Source organism: Rattus norvegicus, chromosome 10 (assembly GCF_036323735.1).
Source record: "Rattus norvegicus strain BN/NHsdMcwi chromosome 10, GRCr8, whole genome shotgun sequence".
Lineage (NCBI taxonomy): Eukaryota > Metazoa > Chordata > Mammalia > Rodentia > Muridae > Rattus > Rattus norvegicus.
In genome coordinates this window covers 75,380,665-75,396,348 of record NC_086028.1, presented here as the reverse complement: position 1 = coordinate 75,396,348, position 15,684 = coordinate 75,380,665, and the positions used below count along the sequence as shown (strand labels likewise).

Sequence of the window (15,684 nt, the reverse complement as noted above, 5' to 3'; positions counted from 1 at the left end):
CATCCCGGTTGACTAAGACCACCCAAAACACAAGGCATTTCTTTTTCAGATATATCTTCTTGCCCTTCAGCTCTCCTTCCAAATGTCTTCTTTCCTCCAGATAGGGGCGTTTACTCAAGCCAGGTCTATTTACCTAGCATCTGGGCTAAAGTACACGTTAATCTTCCCAGGGTAGTCTCAAGTCTTCCCTCTTCACTGAAGGCATTTCAAGACCTCGCCTTAAGCTGGATTCTAAAGGACAGAGATAATGGAGTAGTTGGATCAAATGAGGTGAGAAGAAGAGAAAGAGACAAGTGGATGGAGATGCCCGTATTGTAGTAGTTTTATCTGGGCTTGAACTTGAACATTGGTCTCTATACTCGTATCTACACAATCCTGTTTACTGAATGCATTTGGAGAGAAAGTCAGTGTCAGAGGTGACTTTCCAGGTCACATTAGTAATTACTAAAAGCTAGGATCTGGTGGGTTTCTAGTGACTTCAGCAATGCCTTAGCTCACATAAGCGCTGGGGAAGGGCTCCCTAATCGCACACTTCTTAGGGGATTCACTGTTGATACGAACATGTCGAGAAGAGCTTTGGCCTCTTCTCAAAGCTTCCTATAGCATCTCCTGTTGATGGCACATTTTCTTCTGCAATATCAGGTAGAATAACACCAGCTGTGGGGGGGGGGCGTGTGTGGCTGACATTTGTGCTGGGCTACGGTTCTTCCAGCCTGGGTTTGACTACCTCTTATTACCCAAGTTGGTGAGGAAGGGACGCGACCATCCATGTATCCAATGGTACATGGGGGCATCCAATACTGGAAAGATAAAAGTGTCAATTATTAGCCACACGTACTGAATATTGGTACATGCTGTCCATACATGGGCAGGGGTACATAAGGAAACAGAGAAGAGTTTGTAGAAGACATTTTTATAGGATCTAACTGGTGAGGTAGCTCAAGAGAGCATTCTGTTCTCTCGTCAAGATGTCTAGGCACAACAACAAGAGTAAAGGACAATTCCATTAATATTCTTGTGCAATAATTTATGAAAAGTCTAATTCTAAGAGTGCTACAGGCCTGTGGACATCAGAGGGCTCTGTCGATGCTTTCTAGAGATCTCAGCTAAACCATCTAAAATAGAGTGTGGAGACTACGCATGCTAGGCAAGTGTTCTACCACTGGACTGTAATGATCCATTTTGGACAGGAACATTTTACTGTTGAGTGAGTGAGTACTGCCATCATCTCGACCTTCATTCATGTCGTCAAAGAGGTTGCCTTTCACCAGAAAGAGAAGTCCGTTTCCTAAGCAAAATTACTTGCCTGAAATTTCAAATTTAATTTTCAAATAGGTATCATAGCAGAGCCCTGTCCCTTCTCCAACAGCTTTAGCCACCCCTCACCATAGTGGTACAGTGAAGATCAAGGCTATAAATGAGTCTCCTCATGTAGATCTGATTCATGCCAAAGGAATATGAATGTTCTAGAATGAACAGGGCTGAAAATTGAAGTTTAAAGATAAGGGGGTCAAAAGTAAAGAAAAATGGTGAGGTTTTTCCCACCCAAACTGAATCTCTAACTCTAGTTTCCGGTCTTGAGATTTAACGAGCATTGGAACAGATGCCTGTTGTGTCTCATTTGTCTCCTCCCACGGGATGAGCCATTGGGAGTAGACCTGGGGCCCAGGGCCGATGAGTCAGGGAGAAAGGGTTCTTTTCAGAAGGAAGGATCTTTGATTCAGGACTACCATCACAAACTCTTCACCAAATGACTTCACTTTTAGTTAAATATGAGTCATCTCCCCCTCTCCCCCGCAGGAACTGTCTGAGTCTTGTACTAACAGAAGAATTCAGTTTCTACTGAATGAGAACAACTTGGGCTTCCGAGCATCTAAAATCTCCCAGATCTGGACCCTCTGTCAGTCTGAAGACAGCCTTCACAAGTTCTATTTTCTAAGCTTGGCTCCCAGATGTATTCTGAATATTTAAACCTCTAAGTCTACGTCTGAGTTTTCTAATTCACGCACACACTGAAGAGAAGAGGAGGCCAATATTTCTTTTTTTTTTTTTCTTTTTTTTCGGAGCTGGGGACCGAACCCAGGGCCTTGCGGTTGCTAGGCAAGCGCTCTACCACTGAGCTAAATCCCCAACCCCAAGGCCAATATTTCTTGACCCAGTGGATGGTGACTGTTGGTGAAGACAGGGCCACGGAGGTGGGAACCAGATGTGGAAGGAGGCTAAGGAGAAAGGCAGAAGAGAATCGGCAGCCATCATCCCAGGGGCAGATCTGAGCAGCTGTTCCCTGCTTCTGCTTCTGCTTGGGAAGTCTACCAAGGGCTTCCTGCATTATAAATCTGTTCCGTCACTCAGTCTAGGATGTGTTATGAGGACATAATCCTGCCACTGTGTAACAATGCCAAAACAAAGGCTAACAAGAACTGAGGAACTGGGAAAACCTTTGAGCCCAGGGTCATTGATTTTTACAGAGAGGTTCAGTGAGGGGCAGGCACTCTGCCCAAGGACTGACAAAGTAGAAAGTGAGGATTAGATCTCAGGCAACCTGAGAACTTGTTGGGGTTTGCATATGAAATGTCCCTGGATGGCTTATGCATGTTGAAATCTTGGTCCCCAGCTGGTGGAACCAATCAGACAGAGATCATTACATCACGAAGGCTCTGACCTAATTAATGGATAAACTCATCAATGGAGTTGTAAGTTGATGGCACTATTGGAAAGTGCTAGAAAGGCCTGGTTGGAAACATAATTTGTTTGGGATGGGATTTTTGTGACTGGTTCCTTCCTCAAGGGCTCTTTCACTATTCGCCACCATGAAGTGGTTACCCTTCACTGTCACACAGGCCTGCCACCATGATGTTCTGCTTCCCATAGGACCTAAAGCAATGGAACAAAGCAAGTCAAACATGGACTTAAATTTCTGAAACTATCAATCGAAGTAAATCTTTCTTCCCTTGTGTTGTCTGTTTTGGTTATTTTGTCACAAGCACTGAAAGGCTGACTGAAATAATGGTCCCTCTCTTTTTCTTTTTCTTTTTTTTTTCTGTATTCATTTTGAAACAGCTGAGGCTTTAAACATGAAGAGTCTCATAACCTCCTTGATTTTTCCTTTTTATTTTTCACTTTACATCCTGCTCATTGTCCCCCTCCAGGTCACCCTTCCCACAATCTTTCCCCCTTCCCCACCTCCCCTTCTCCTCTGAGCAGGTGGGGAGCCTCTGGGTATCACCCCACCCTGGCACTTTAAGTCTCTGTGAGTTTAGGTACTTCCTCTCCCATTGAAGGCAGACAAGGCAGCCCAGCTAGAAGAACATAGCCCACACGCAGACAATAGCTTTTGGGATAGACACTGTCCCAGTTGTTCAAGACCCACATCAAGACCAAGCTTCACATCTGCTACATATGTGTGAGACCTAGGTCCTGTGCCTATCTGTGTATGTTCTTTGGTTGGTAGTTCAGTCTCCAAGAGCCCCCAGGGTCCAGGTTAGTTGACCCTGTTGGTCTTCCTATGAGGTTCCTATGCCCTCCTTCCTCCTAGTCTTCCAAGCTCCATCTGCTGTTTGATTGTTGATGTCTGTATCCCTCTGAGTCAGTTGCTGGGTGGATCCTCTCAGAGGACAACATGCTCCTGTTGGCAAGCATAACAGAATATCATTAGTAGTGGCAGGGATTGGTGCTTGTCCATGGGATGAGTTTCAAGACAGGAAGAAGGACATAAGTAAGGATGCTTGAGTCTCACTCAGAAGGGGAATGGACTGGTCATGGAGGACAGATGGAGGGAGAGAACTGGGTAGAAGAGGAGATTGGAAGGGGAGAGGGAAGAGGCATCAGGTGTGGGTAGGAGCAGAGGGGATGGTCCCTCTTTTTAATGTCTGTCTTGGTGTGTCCACTAGCACACTGTCTCCACCCTTTACTCTGGTTCTCAACCCAGGGTCTTAGAGGGAAGAGAATTTGCCAAGGTCCTTGGGGATATGACTCAGGGCTACAACTCAGGAGGAGCCATGGGGGAATGGATTCCTTCCCCTGACCAGGAGAACCCTCTGGATCTTCATCAAAAGGGGGAAAAAAGGATTCTAGAGTAAAGTATTATTCCAACCTTTGCTGAAACTCACCTCTGAGATGATCAGCAAACATCAAAAGAAAAATTGGGGGAGGGAAGAAGAGAGAACAGGAAAGGCGTATTGGGAAGGGAAAGGTATGGGAGGGGAGAGAAACTGTCAAATGAGAAACGGAATCGACTGTACCAGAAACTCCCAATCCGAGCATGACGTGAAGTCAGCTGAGTGCGTTAAGGAGTCAGAGACTGGGTAACTTGAATACAGCGATCCCATTTGCTACCCTCAAAATCAGCCAAGTGCTAAGGCAGGGGTTCATAACCTTCCTAAGGCTGCAACTTTCCTCAGGCTTGGGTGGTCTCCAACCATTAAATTACTTTCATTGCTACTCTATAACTGTAATTTTGCTCCTGGTAGACATCATAATGTAAGTGTCTGTGTTTTACAGTGGTCTTAGGTGACCCTCATGAAAGGATTGTTTGACTCCCCCCAGAGGGATTATACTCCTCAGGTTGAGAAGCTCTGTGCTAAGGGACCATTCAGATGCTTCTTTCCTGACCCTGGACAAACCCTTTCCTGAACACTCCAGAAACTGTGACAGCAGTCCAGTTCCCAACCCAACTGAGTTGGACTCAGAGAAAATGTTGTAGCCATTTTCTTGTGGGGAACTTTCAGTCAGAAACTCTGCAGAAATGCTTTCAGGCTTTTTATCCAGATGTATTTATTAACGTGCTTCCTCCAGCCTCTAGCTGCCTCCAGCTTTGGTTGGCAGAAGTCCGTGTGTGCCTTTGAACTTCAAATAGCTTCCAGATCTGTGTCTCTGTCTCTGAGAGGGCAGCATTCAGCTAACAAGGACATGGGGTCCCATGAACAAAAACAGCTATAGAGTTGACAGTTGTGTCACTGGTTACTTTTTCTTATTCTTTCTCAGTTTAGATCTGGCTTCAAAACACTTGCTATTTTGAAAGATTGGTCACCTCTGGAGCCTGGTTTTTGTTTTGTTGTTGTTGTTGTTGTTGTTGTTGTTGTTTTGTTTTGTTTTTGTTTTCTTTCCTGAAATTAGTGGGCAGTCCTGGGTAGGGTTCACAAGGCATCCATTTGCTTAGGCTAAGAGAACTCTGAGACAAGCAGATGGGCTTCCCAGAAAGAAAGCACCAGGGTTCTGTGGTCCAGGTGTAGGTAGATACAGCTCCCAGCATATAACTTGGATTTCTTCCCCGCTGGGAGGGATTCTCTGGGTAAGAAGCAGCAGGAGTGAAAGAGCCGTTCCTTATGTAAAATTCAGCTTGGGGAAAGCCATCATTGCCTCAGGAGAGGGAGGGAGGAAAAGGGAGGTAGGCAACAGACTGGCTTGGAGGGCTCTGTAAAAGCCTAATCGTTCAGTGTCCCATCCTCATGTGAGTCATGGCAGACTCAAACGGCCGAAGTGCACCTTGCTCCTCTCACTGAAAAATACTCCCCCCCTTCCTGCCCCCAATATTCCCCATCACAAGGACCAGGAGCTGTCCCTACTTCCTTGTGAACCCTGTGGGTTCTCCTTCCTTGCCAGCTGGTGGAATTTGTCAAGTAAGTCTAGGACATCACAATCGCCTCCCAAATCTTTGAAGTTATGTCAACAACTCTTGTTTTTCCTTCACAGTTAGAATTACAGGGTCAAATGACTTCTTGGAACTATGTATTCTGAGTCCAGGTTAGAAACGAGATACCATCAGCTATTGGCAGCTGATGGGTGCGGAGGAAGGGATGGTCATTTTTCTTTAGGGGTATGGTCCTCTGTCAGGTTGCTCAAGCCCCATACAACTGGACTTTTTGAGTAGTGATGATGATGATGATGATGATGATGATGATGATGATCTCTAGACGGAGTCCAGTTGGAAGCCCTGAGTGGGGGAGTTAGAAAGAGGTAGTAGGGGTTGATATGATTAAAATACATTGTCTGGATGTATGAAAATTTAAAAGAATAAATAAAAACATTAAAAAAATAAGACCTGGACAGATGGCACAGCCATTAAGAGCACTTGTTCCTTTTTTTCAGAGGACCAGGTTTCATACCCAGCGTTCACATGGTAGCTTAAAGTCCCTTATAAACCCAGTACCAGGCAATCTGATGCCTTCTTCTGACCTCCATGGGAACCAGACAAACATAAGGTGCACATGCATACATACACACATACATACATGCAGACAATACCCTCATAAAATAAATATTTTTAAATATTTTAATAATTATTATTTATACAATACACATATAACATAATCAATATTTTATTCTATGGTATATCTTACATTGTAATGTATATTTTACTATATACTATAATGTATAATTAATGTATTAATATAATATATTGTTGTTATATTTAGAACAACGAAATGTGGTACCATCAAATAAACGGGTTTTCTAGTATGTAACCTGCCTTTAATGTCAGGAATGTGGAAAGACAGTAGGCATGACTGTCCTCCATCCGCTAAGTCCTGTTAATGATCCCTAGGCACAGAATTTCTAGTATAAAATGGACATTGACTTCAATGAGAGCAGTATCCTTGGATCTGAATGTGTTCCAGAGCTGTGAAGAAAACCAGGGCAGAGCCCTGAGACCCCTGGCAGCCCCTTTGTCTTTCTCTCACTGCTGTTTGAGCCACTTCCTGCTGCTGCTGTCCTGCAGCCCAGTTAGGGCTTACTCTTCAAAGCACCTGGGAACTTGCCCTGCCCTGGAGCGACTCCTCTGTGTGCTACTTTACTACAGCAGGTGGAAATAGCAGGCCACCACACAATCCTGTGAGTAACCCGGTGCCTGGGCTCCTTCCTCCGCTCTGCTCAGCTCAGGTTGCCGGGATCATAGCACCACGCTCTGCGCTCTGCGCTGTCAGCTTCTCTTTCACACTGTCTGACACCCCTGCCAGTAACCTTCTCTCCTCTGCAGCTCCAGTCACTCCCAGGCCCTCTCCACTCCCAGCTACCAAAGATAAACCCGAGTCCTTCCAAATGAGCCTCAACCCCTAGGTGCTGGAGTCACAAAAGACAGGTCTCCCCCAAAGGAAATTATCTTTGATTTGGCACACGCTGCATTTTGACCAAGTTCCCAGCCGTAGGATTTTCCTTCCAAGGCACGGACTCTAAACTCAGGGGTTGGGTGTGTGTGTATGGGGGATGGGTAAATCAAAGAAAAACACCGCTAACTATTAGCTCTTCATCCACCGCAATGCTCTCTCCTCTACTTTTTTTTTTTGTTGTTGTTGTTGTTGTTCCACACTTATTCATTTTGTCTGTGGCATGTGTGCGGGGGTCAGAGGACAATTATTCAGTTCTTTCTTTCCACCCTGTGGACTTCAGAGGGTGGGCGTAGGGAAGAATTAAGATCATCAGGCTCCATGGCCAGCGCTTCTATCCACCGAGCCATCCCACCGACCTATGGTGCCCTTTATAGCTCACTGGAGGACATCGCTGATTATCACCCAGAAGTTCTCAACTTTTAACGTTAATTTCACAGTGATCCTCAATCATCCAGCCTGTTTGAATGGTAGAGTCTATCTTTGCATTGGCCTGAGACACACAGATAAAATCAAATTTCATGTGGATTCATAAAAAAATAAGCATACAGACATATAGCTTCCTCGACTAAGACACCCGTGCCCACACAGAATTTTGCTAAAACTTTTCTAGTTATTGGAATTACAGTGATTTATTTATTTATTTTATTTAAAATATTTTTCATACATACAACACCTTCTGATGAGGGTTTCCCTCCCCCAGATCCACACCCTTCCTTCTCATTATAATATAATTACACATTTTTAATGTGAACCTGCTATAACAACTAAACCATACAAAGGGCTTCCTGTTCTAACAACTAAAGGATCTAAAGTCAAATGGATAGCCTCCTGCTAGGTAACCACTGCTTCTCAGGTTCAGCGGTAGGAGGTCTCTTCCCACGCTGTGGTGTATACACCAATGAATGGGTAATGGCCCCGTTTCTCATCACACTGTAAACACACTCCATCTGTTACTAGCCTTCGGTTCGGTTCTGTTTTTCATGGTGCTTCTTTGATTAATATGTAAATATTCAATATCTCCTTACTTTAGACTTAGTAGATTTAAGAGTAAATAAAAACAGGGTCAGGGCAAGCAATGCCATAAAGGAAGAAAGAGTAGAACAGAGGTATGATGAAAGTGAATACTGTGAGTGGGAAAGTTCAAGCATAGAGGATGTTGGGAGTGTAGGTTGAGGTAGTGAGGGAGGAGGGTGAACCCAAATGAGGGTTGCAAGGAGAAGCCATGGGGACACCTTGTAGCACAAATGAGAAATATATAACAATGATGATGGTGGTGGTGATGATGATGATGGTGGTGATGATGATGATGATGGTGGTGGTGGAGATTCCCCTCATGGATAGATAATGCTGTGCCTAGAAGCGATGGGTTATTAAGTGGGAATCTCGGTGTCAGGAAAAAGATACCTCCGTAGGAGTTGTTGGTTGAAGAGGCCTGATAGACCCTCCAAACAATGCCAGTTTTCCTCATACCTCTTGGTTGCCCACCATGATCAGATGATAAGATTCTGTCCTTGAAGACACGGCACCACCTGACTGACATATAGACAGAAATAAGTTGGAGCTGAGTTGTAAAGGCCATCTCTGCTGGCTGACCTTCAAGATGGGATGTTATGCAGGCTTCTAGGGGGTGGAGTGGGGAATAGCACTGATGACTCATCTCGCCGTGAGCCCTATCAAGTGCAGTACTGACTTGCCAGGAAAGATGTGCCCATGTGTGCAATAGTGTCGTGATAGTAAACTAATGACTACCTGGTTGGATATGAATGAGGGTGGCTCCTCCAGAGATCATCCATTCCTAGTACTAGAAAGCCATCCAAAAACCCATGTGCAGGAAGACCATAGTCCTAAGAAGAAAACTATGTTATTTAGCTAAATCTTCATAGGGTCTAACTACTGTCTAAATATCAATGTTTATACCTATAGAGGAGGGCTACTCTCAGCCTTCACCAGAGAACCCTGTCTTTGTAGTGAACATCAGTGAATGCAGAGACTCATGGCTTCCCCAGTTGCTAGGAAAACTGACAGTTGAGTACTCAGTCCTAAACAAAACATACATCCTGCCCAGTCTTAGACTCAGGAAACATTCTGGGGTATGGGGAGCAGAAAGAATTGGGAGGCGGTGTGGGCAGTGTTGTCTCTGGGGCACAGCAATTACAATCACAATCTCACAGCAGACTGGCTGCCTGTTCTGGGTCTGTCAAAAGTCAATCGGAGACCAAGGAATGTTTCTACCTTTCCCAGCTCAGTTAGTGGATTAGGTAGCTAGTTAGTTAGCTGTTGGTGGATTCTAGAGGATGCTCAAATACTGTCTGTAGTTGGGTACCAACTAGCAAGTTGCCAAGTTCCAGTGGTCAAACAGGCATCCCTGGTTAAATTCAGTGGTCACAAAGCCAAAGACATTGATGTGGGAAAGAGATTTATAAGAAGGATGGGGCAGGAGGAGGATGGGAAAGAGTGAGGACTGCCAGCAATTGGAATGCATTCTACACTTACAGGGACTGTATAAGAGGAAATTTAATTAATAAAAAACCCAATGAGGGGCTTCTCTAAGGTCAAATCTATGGGTGTGCCCCATCAGAAATGCTATGGACAGAAAGCATCTCATATTTCTGCTTTCTGCACACGTTTACTTCCCTCTTCTCAGACGTCACAACTTCAAACACTTCGTTACACATCTCCAAAATTTAGCACAGGGAATCCAGAACACTTTCGCCCTCTCAAATAGACACTGAATTTATCTTCCCCCTTCCCTCCTACAGGCTGTTAGAACAAGGAAAATCCTCTTCTTTGTAAATTGGCATAGTCATCATGATCTCCTGAAGCACCGAATAGAAATGAGACATTTCTCAGGGAAAACTACCATCACAGAAGGTCCACAGAAGAGAGCCACTGTCATTAAAGTTCAGAGAAGGGAACCACTTTCAAAGTTTAACTAGAGCAGTTGAAAGCTGGGAAGAATCTTGTCTGTAAACTAAGCCTGTGTGTATTTGCATGTGATTGAAGGAGAATCATGTGATCATATCCTAAAGCCCAGTCAGCCTGTAGGTTAAGGTCACCCAACCTAGTCTAGTCTCCCTTTTCCTTTCCTCCCTCATTGTCCAGACAGGAAGTAGATGAGGTCAGGCAAACATGGCAGGCAGTATAAGACAGAGCTGTGATGGGATAGAGGTCCCCTGGCACCTTGCTCCCTGATTGGTTTAGTTAATATATGATATGAAGACACTCTATTTAATCCAACATTACATGTGAGTAAGAAGTAAGATACGCCGACATCAGCAAGATGTGTTAACTTCCTGCAAAATATTGGGAGGGAAAGCGAGCTCAACACTGTCAGCTACTGCAATGTATAACATGGTTGATGGTTAGTGGATCAGTTAGGGCTCTTCAGAGACCCAAAGCCAGTACTATATGTATATAGAGCAAGATTCATTTTAAGTAATTGGTCGTGTTAAGGAGAACATCAAATTCTAACCTCCCTCCCAGGGTAGCCCAGAAAACTGGAGATCCAAGCAATAGATGACCTTGTAGTTGAGTTCTGAAGACTGTCTACCTGCTGACGTGCCTTCTAGATCAAAGAAAATCATTTCATTAAGACTATCAACTGAGCATCAGAAGCCTACCTACATTATAGAAGGTGATCTGGCTTACACAAAGTCCATAAATTTCAGAACTTGTAAAATAATATTTGGCTAACTCTCTGAATAATATGGACAAACCCACTTGACATATAAATATAAGCATCATAATCGTTGTGGCTTGGACACATCTATCACTGTCCAGACTCAAGTCACAGGCCAGTGGAAGGGTTTGTAAGAGGGAGAGCATTTTCTAGAAGGCAAATACACGTTTTTATTATCTTTTGATGATCGAGCTGGAAACCTGTTCTTTCTTTCTCTTTCTTTTCTGTGTCAGTAGCTTACCCTGTCTCACAGGATGGCCTGCAGCACACCATCTGACCTCAGACTTGCAGTCCTCTTGATTTGGCCTCCCAAGTGCTGAGATTATGGTGAGAGCCATCAGGTCTGGCCCAGAAATACACTGTTTCTGATGTTCATGATTTGCTCATAAAATGTATGCATGTTGTTACCCGGAAAGCAGCAATTTATGCCCAGATTACATTAGTGTCAAGACTTCCTGAGACTTTAAAAGACATCCAAATCTCAGTGCCCCAAATTTCTGTTCCATAAAGAGTCATCAATCCTTTAAATATACATATATTGGGCAATGTCCTGTCCAACGACTGTTAGCCATCGGAGAAATAGACCCATTCTCATGTCAAGGAATTTGTGGTTGATTGGGAAGAACAGACAAGGGGATAAACAACTTCTCATAGGTACTGTTTTGAAAGCGATATTGTTCTGAAGAAATATTCTCAAGGATGCAACCATGAAGCCCCTCCCCTCTCCACGTTCACTGAGAATCCTTGATTCCAAGGTAGATGGTTGCTGGTCGCTCTGACTGACTCATATCACCTTACAGCGACTTGGCCTATCATAAGTTCTCTAATTACAGAATCCAGTCTCTCTTCAGTGGCTTTATCAGAACAAAATCACTTCAATGGTTTCTAGGTACAATGGAGTCTAGGCTGTGAGGAATTCTGGGCTAGAATATAAATAGCTTTATAGTTCAAATCAATTACTTAATTTAGTAAGGGAAGCCATATGTCTGCCTTGGGCATTAAGAAGCATAGTCTTTGCTATTTGCATAAAAAGAGCCCCACTTGGAGAAGAGAAGCATCTGGGTACAGGATGGATCTCTGAAATCAGGGCTCCATTAACGAGGTCACTGTGTTGTGCTGTTATGTTAGCAATTATCACAGAGGAAGTTAGTCTGGGATTAGGACCAGATTTTCCAAAGCCGGACTTGTCGCTACCCTGGAAATAGACTTTCCTGTTGGTGACGGTTAACAGCAACCTTTTGTGCGACAACAACGGGGCTGATTATTCTGAAGTCTGAGGGCGGAGCATTCGCCTTGATTAGACAGCAGCGCAGCTGAACGGGTGCTTCATTTCTGACTCGGTGAGCTGCAGCTGTAAAGTGTGACTCCATACTTTTAACCTGTAACGCCTTTGTGTTGTACTAGCTAAAGACGCACCTGCAGCTGAGGGGATGTGGTAGGATGTGTCAAGCATTTAAAATTAAACAGTACATGCTGGTCATAGAAAAGCCCAGTGCAAACAGTATTCTACGTATTCTAAAAAGCTTCTTTGTGGCCAAGTGTGCTTTTTCCCCCCCTGTGACTTATATGCACGTGTGTGTGTGTGTGTGTGTGTGTGTGTGTGTGTGTGTGTGTGAGCATGTGAACATGCTCACCTGTGTGGATGCCTGTGAAGACCAGAGTTTGTTATCAGTTGTCTTATTCAGTCACGTCTCCATCTTGTGGTTTTAGACAGGCACTTCTCATTGAATCTCATGATTATATATGGAGTTCATCAATTATGTATATTGTCTGGCCAGCGACCCCTTGGGATTTGCCTTGCTCTGTCCCCGAGCACAGGCATCACAGATGCACATAACCCTTCTAGGCTTTTCCATAGGTCCTCATGCTTGCACGACCTCTCTCTTGCCAGGGCTATCTTCCCATCCCCAAACAAAGCACTTCTCATTTTCGTGCAAGCCATTTCCCCTGTTGAAGGGTGACCAGCAGGGCCATCTCCTCAGCCCCTGCTCTTCCTTGTTTTCTCTGAAAACTTCTGGCCCCACTTCAGACCAGAAAACAGAAGCAATGTCTAGATTCACTCAAGATAAATGGTGACTACGCACTGAATGAACCCTACCCCCAAAACCTGAGCTTTAGATTTGACGAGCCAAATGTTATTCTGCTGAAGGGAAATCTTGTTCTAAATAGGACCTAATATCTGGAACAGATTGAAATGGTTAGGAAGTTTAATGTTATTTATATTTGAACCAACAAGTTAAAGTGCTGTTGGAAAACAGTTCTATTCCTCAGAATTAGAAAAGAGAAACAGAAAGTTATCCAACTAGGTCAACCTCCAGTGAATATTTTGACCCCCACCTTATCAAATTGCCCTGAACCACAAGGGGAGAGTTAAAGGCTGTTAAAAAAAAAAACAAGTTACTGTGGTAACATTAATTAGCTAAACTTTTGATGTTATAAAAGTTTTTATAACATTTATAAAATATTATAAGAGAAACTCTCGGGGCTGGAGAAATGGCTCAGCCTTTAAGAGCACTGTCTGGTCTTCCAGAGGATCAAGGTTCATTTCCCAGCATCCACGAGAAGGCTCACAATTCTACCTCTTGTCACATGGTGGTCTGACACCCTCTTCTGGCGTTCATGGGAACTACATGCAGGCAAAACGAGCCACTCAAGACTTTTATTATGAAGGGGTGTTGAATTTTGTCAAATGCTTTCTCATCATCCAATGAGATGATCATGTGGGTTTTTCTCTGACTTTGTTTATATAGTGGATTACGTTGATGGATTTCTGTATATTGAACCATCCTTGCATCCCTGGGATGAAGCTTACTTGATCATGATGGATGATCATTTTGATGTGTTCTTGGATTCGGTTTGCAAGACTATTATTGAGTATTTTTACATCGATATTCATAAGAAAATTGGTCTCTTTCTTTGTTGGGTCTTTGTATTCTTTAGTTATGAGCATAATTGTGACTTCATAGAACAAAATGGGTAGTGTTCCTTCAGTTTCTGTTTTGTGGAATAGTCTGAAGAGTATTGGTATTAGGTTGTTTTTGAAGGTCTGATAGAATTCTGTACTAAACCCATCTGGTCTTGGGCTTTTTTGGTTGGGAGACTTTTAATGACTGCCTCTATTTCTTTAGGGGTTATGGGGCTGTTTAGATGGTTTATCTGATCCTGATTTAACTTTTGTCCTTGATATCTGTCTAGAAAATTGTCCATTTCATCCAGATTTTTCAGTTTTGATGAACATAGGCTTTTGTAGTAGGATCCAATCCAGCTATACCACTCCTGGGAATATACCCAAATGATGCTCCAACACATAACAAGGACACATGCTCCACTATGTTCATAGCTGCTTTATTTATAATAGCCAGAAGCTGGAAAGAACCCAGGTGTCCTTTAACAGAGGAATGGATACAGAAAATGTGGTACATCTACACAATGGAGAACTACTCAGCTATCAAAAACAATGACTTCATTAAACTCTTAGGCAAATGGATGGAACTAAAAAGTATCATCCTGAGTGAGGTAACCAGTCACAAACAAACACTCATGGTATGCACTCACTGATAAGTGGATATTAGCCTAAAAGCTCAGAATAGCCAAGATACAATCCACAGACCACCTGAAGCGGAAGAAGGAAGACCAAAGTGTGGAGGCTTCAGTCTTTTTTAGAAGGGGAAACAAAATACTCACAGGAAGAAATACAGAGACAAAGTGTGGAACAGAGACTGAAGGAAAGGCCATCTAGAGACTGCCCTACCTGGGGATCCATCCCATATACAGCCACCAAACCCAGTCACTATTGTGGATTCCAGGAAGTGCTTGCTGACAGAAGCCTGATATAGCTGTCTCCTGAGAGGATCTGCCAGAGCCTGACAAATACTACACACTGAGCAGAGGAAGATTCTCACAGACAACCATTGAATTGAGCACGGGGTACCCAATGAAGGAGTTAGAGAAAGGACTGAAGGACCTGAAGGGGTTTGCAACCCCATAGGAAGAACAACAATATCAACTAACCAGACCTCCCCAAAGCTCCCAGGTATTAAACCACAAACCAAAGAGTACACATGGAGGGACCCACGACTCCAGCCACATGTGTAGCAGAGGATGGCCTTAGGACATCAAAAGGAGGAGAAGCCCTTGGTCCTGTGAAAGCTTGATGCCCCCATGTAGGGAAATGCCAGGGCGGGGGGGCAGGAGTGACTGTGTGGGTGGGTGGGGGAGCACCCTTAGAGAAGCGGGGGGAAGGAGGATGGGATAGGCAGTTTCTGAAGGGGAAACCATGAAAGAAGATAATATTTGAAATGTAAATAAATAAAATATCCAGTCAAAACAAAAAGTAAATGAGCCACTCCTCAGATGCCACATTGCTTCAAGCTGCAATGCTCACCCACAAAACTCAAATGGGACTCACATTTAGGAATACGTTGACAATGCACAAAAATTGGCTATAATTTGCCAAGTATTTTTTTAAACATTGTAGGATATAGACAAACTTACAGTCAAGTGGCGAGACATAAAATTTAGCATCTGGACAGATGGCTCCACGACTGTTTACTGCTTTCCCAGAGGACCTGAGTTCAATTCTCAGTTCACACCCAGTGTAATTCTAGCTTCGGGAGACTTGGTGCCATCTTCTGGCCTCCATAGGCACTTGCATATACATGATATGCACGTATATGTGCATGTATGGTATATATGCATATATGTACAACATATAAAATAAAATTACATAAATGATTAATAAGGAGGAGGGGTCATGATCCTAGCATAATCGACATACCCCCATGTTAGTCTAAGCTCAGTGAGACTGTTAGTAATTTCGCTCACAGGGCAGATGCTCTTTTGATGGATCCTCTGATAACACGGGTTATCAGTAACATGGGTTGCTGTCTGTGATCACATTAG

The 15,684-nt window shown here is 43.7% G+C and overlaps 1 long non-coding RNA gene across 4 annotated transcripts in view; it reads right to left on the bottom strand.

Annotated features, from left to right (window-relative positions):
- Window positions 1-3,094: 3,094 nt before the first annotated feature.
- LOC103693415 (uncharacterized) overlaps window positions 3,095-15,684 on the bottom strand; it is a 28,533-nt gene continuing 15,943 nt past the window's right edge. For 3 of the 4 annotated variants that reach the window (XR_594853.4, XR_010055435.1, XR_010055436.1), the window contains one exon: window positions 3,095-5,932. This is a non-coding gene — a long non-coding RNA (uncharacterized LOC103693415). The remainder of the gene's footprint in view (window positions 5,933-15,684) is intronic. The other variant, XR_005490418.2, reaches the window with a different exon arrangement.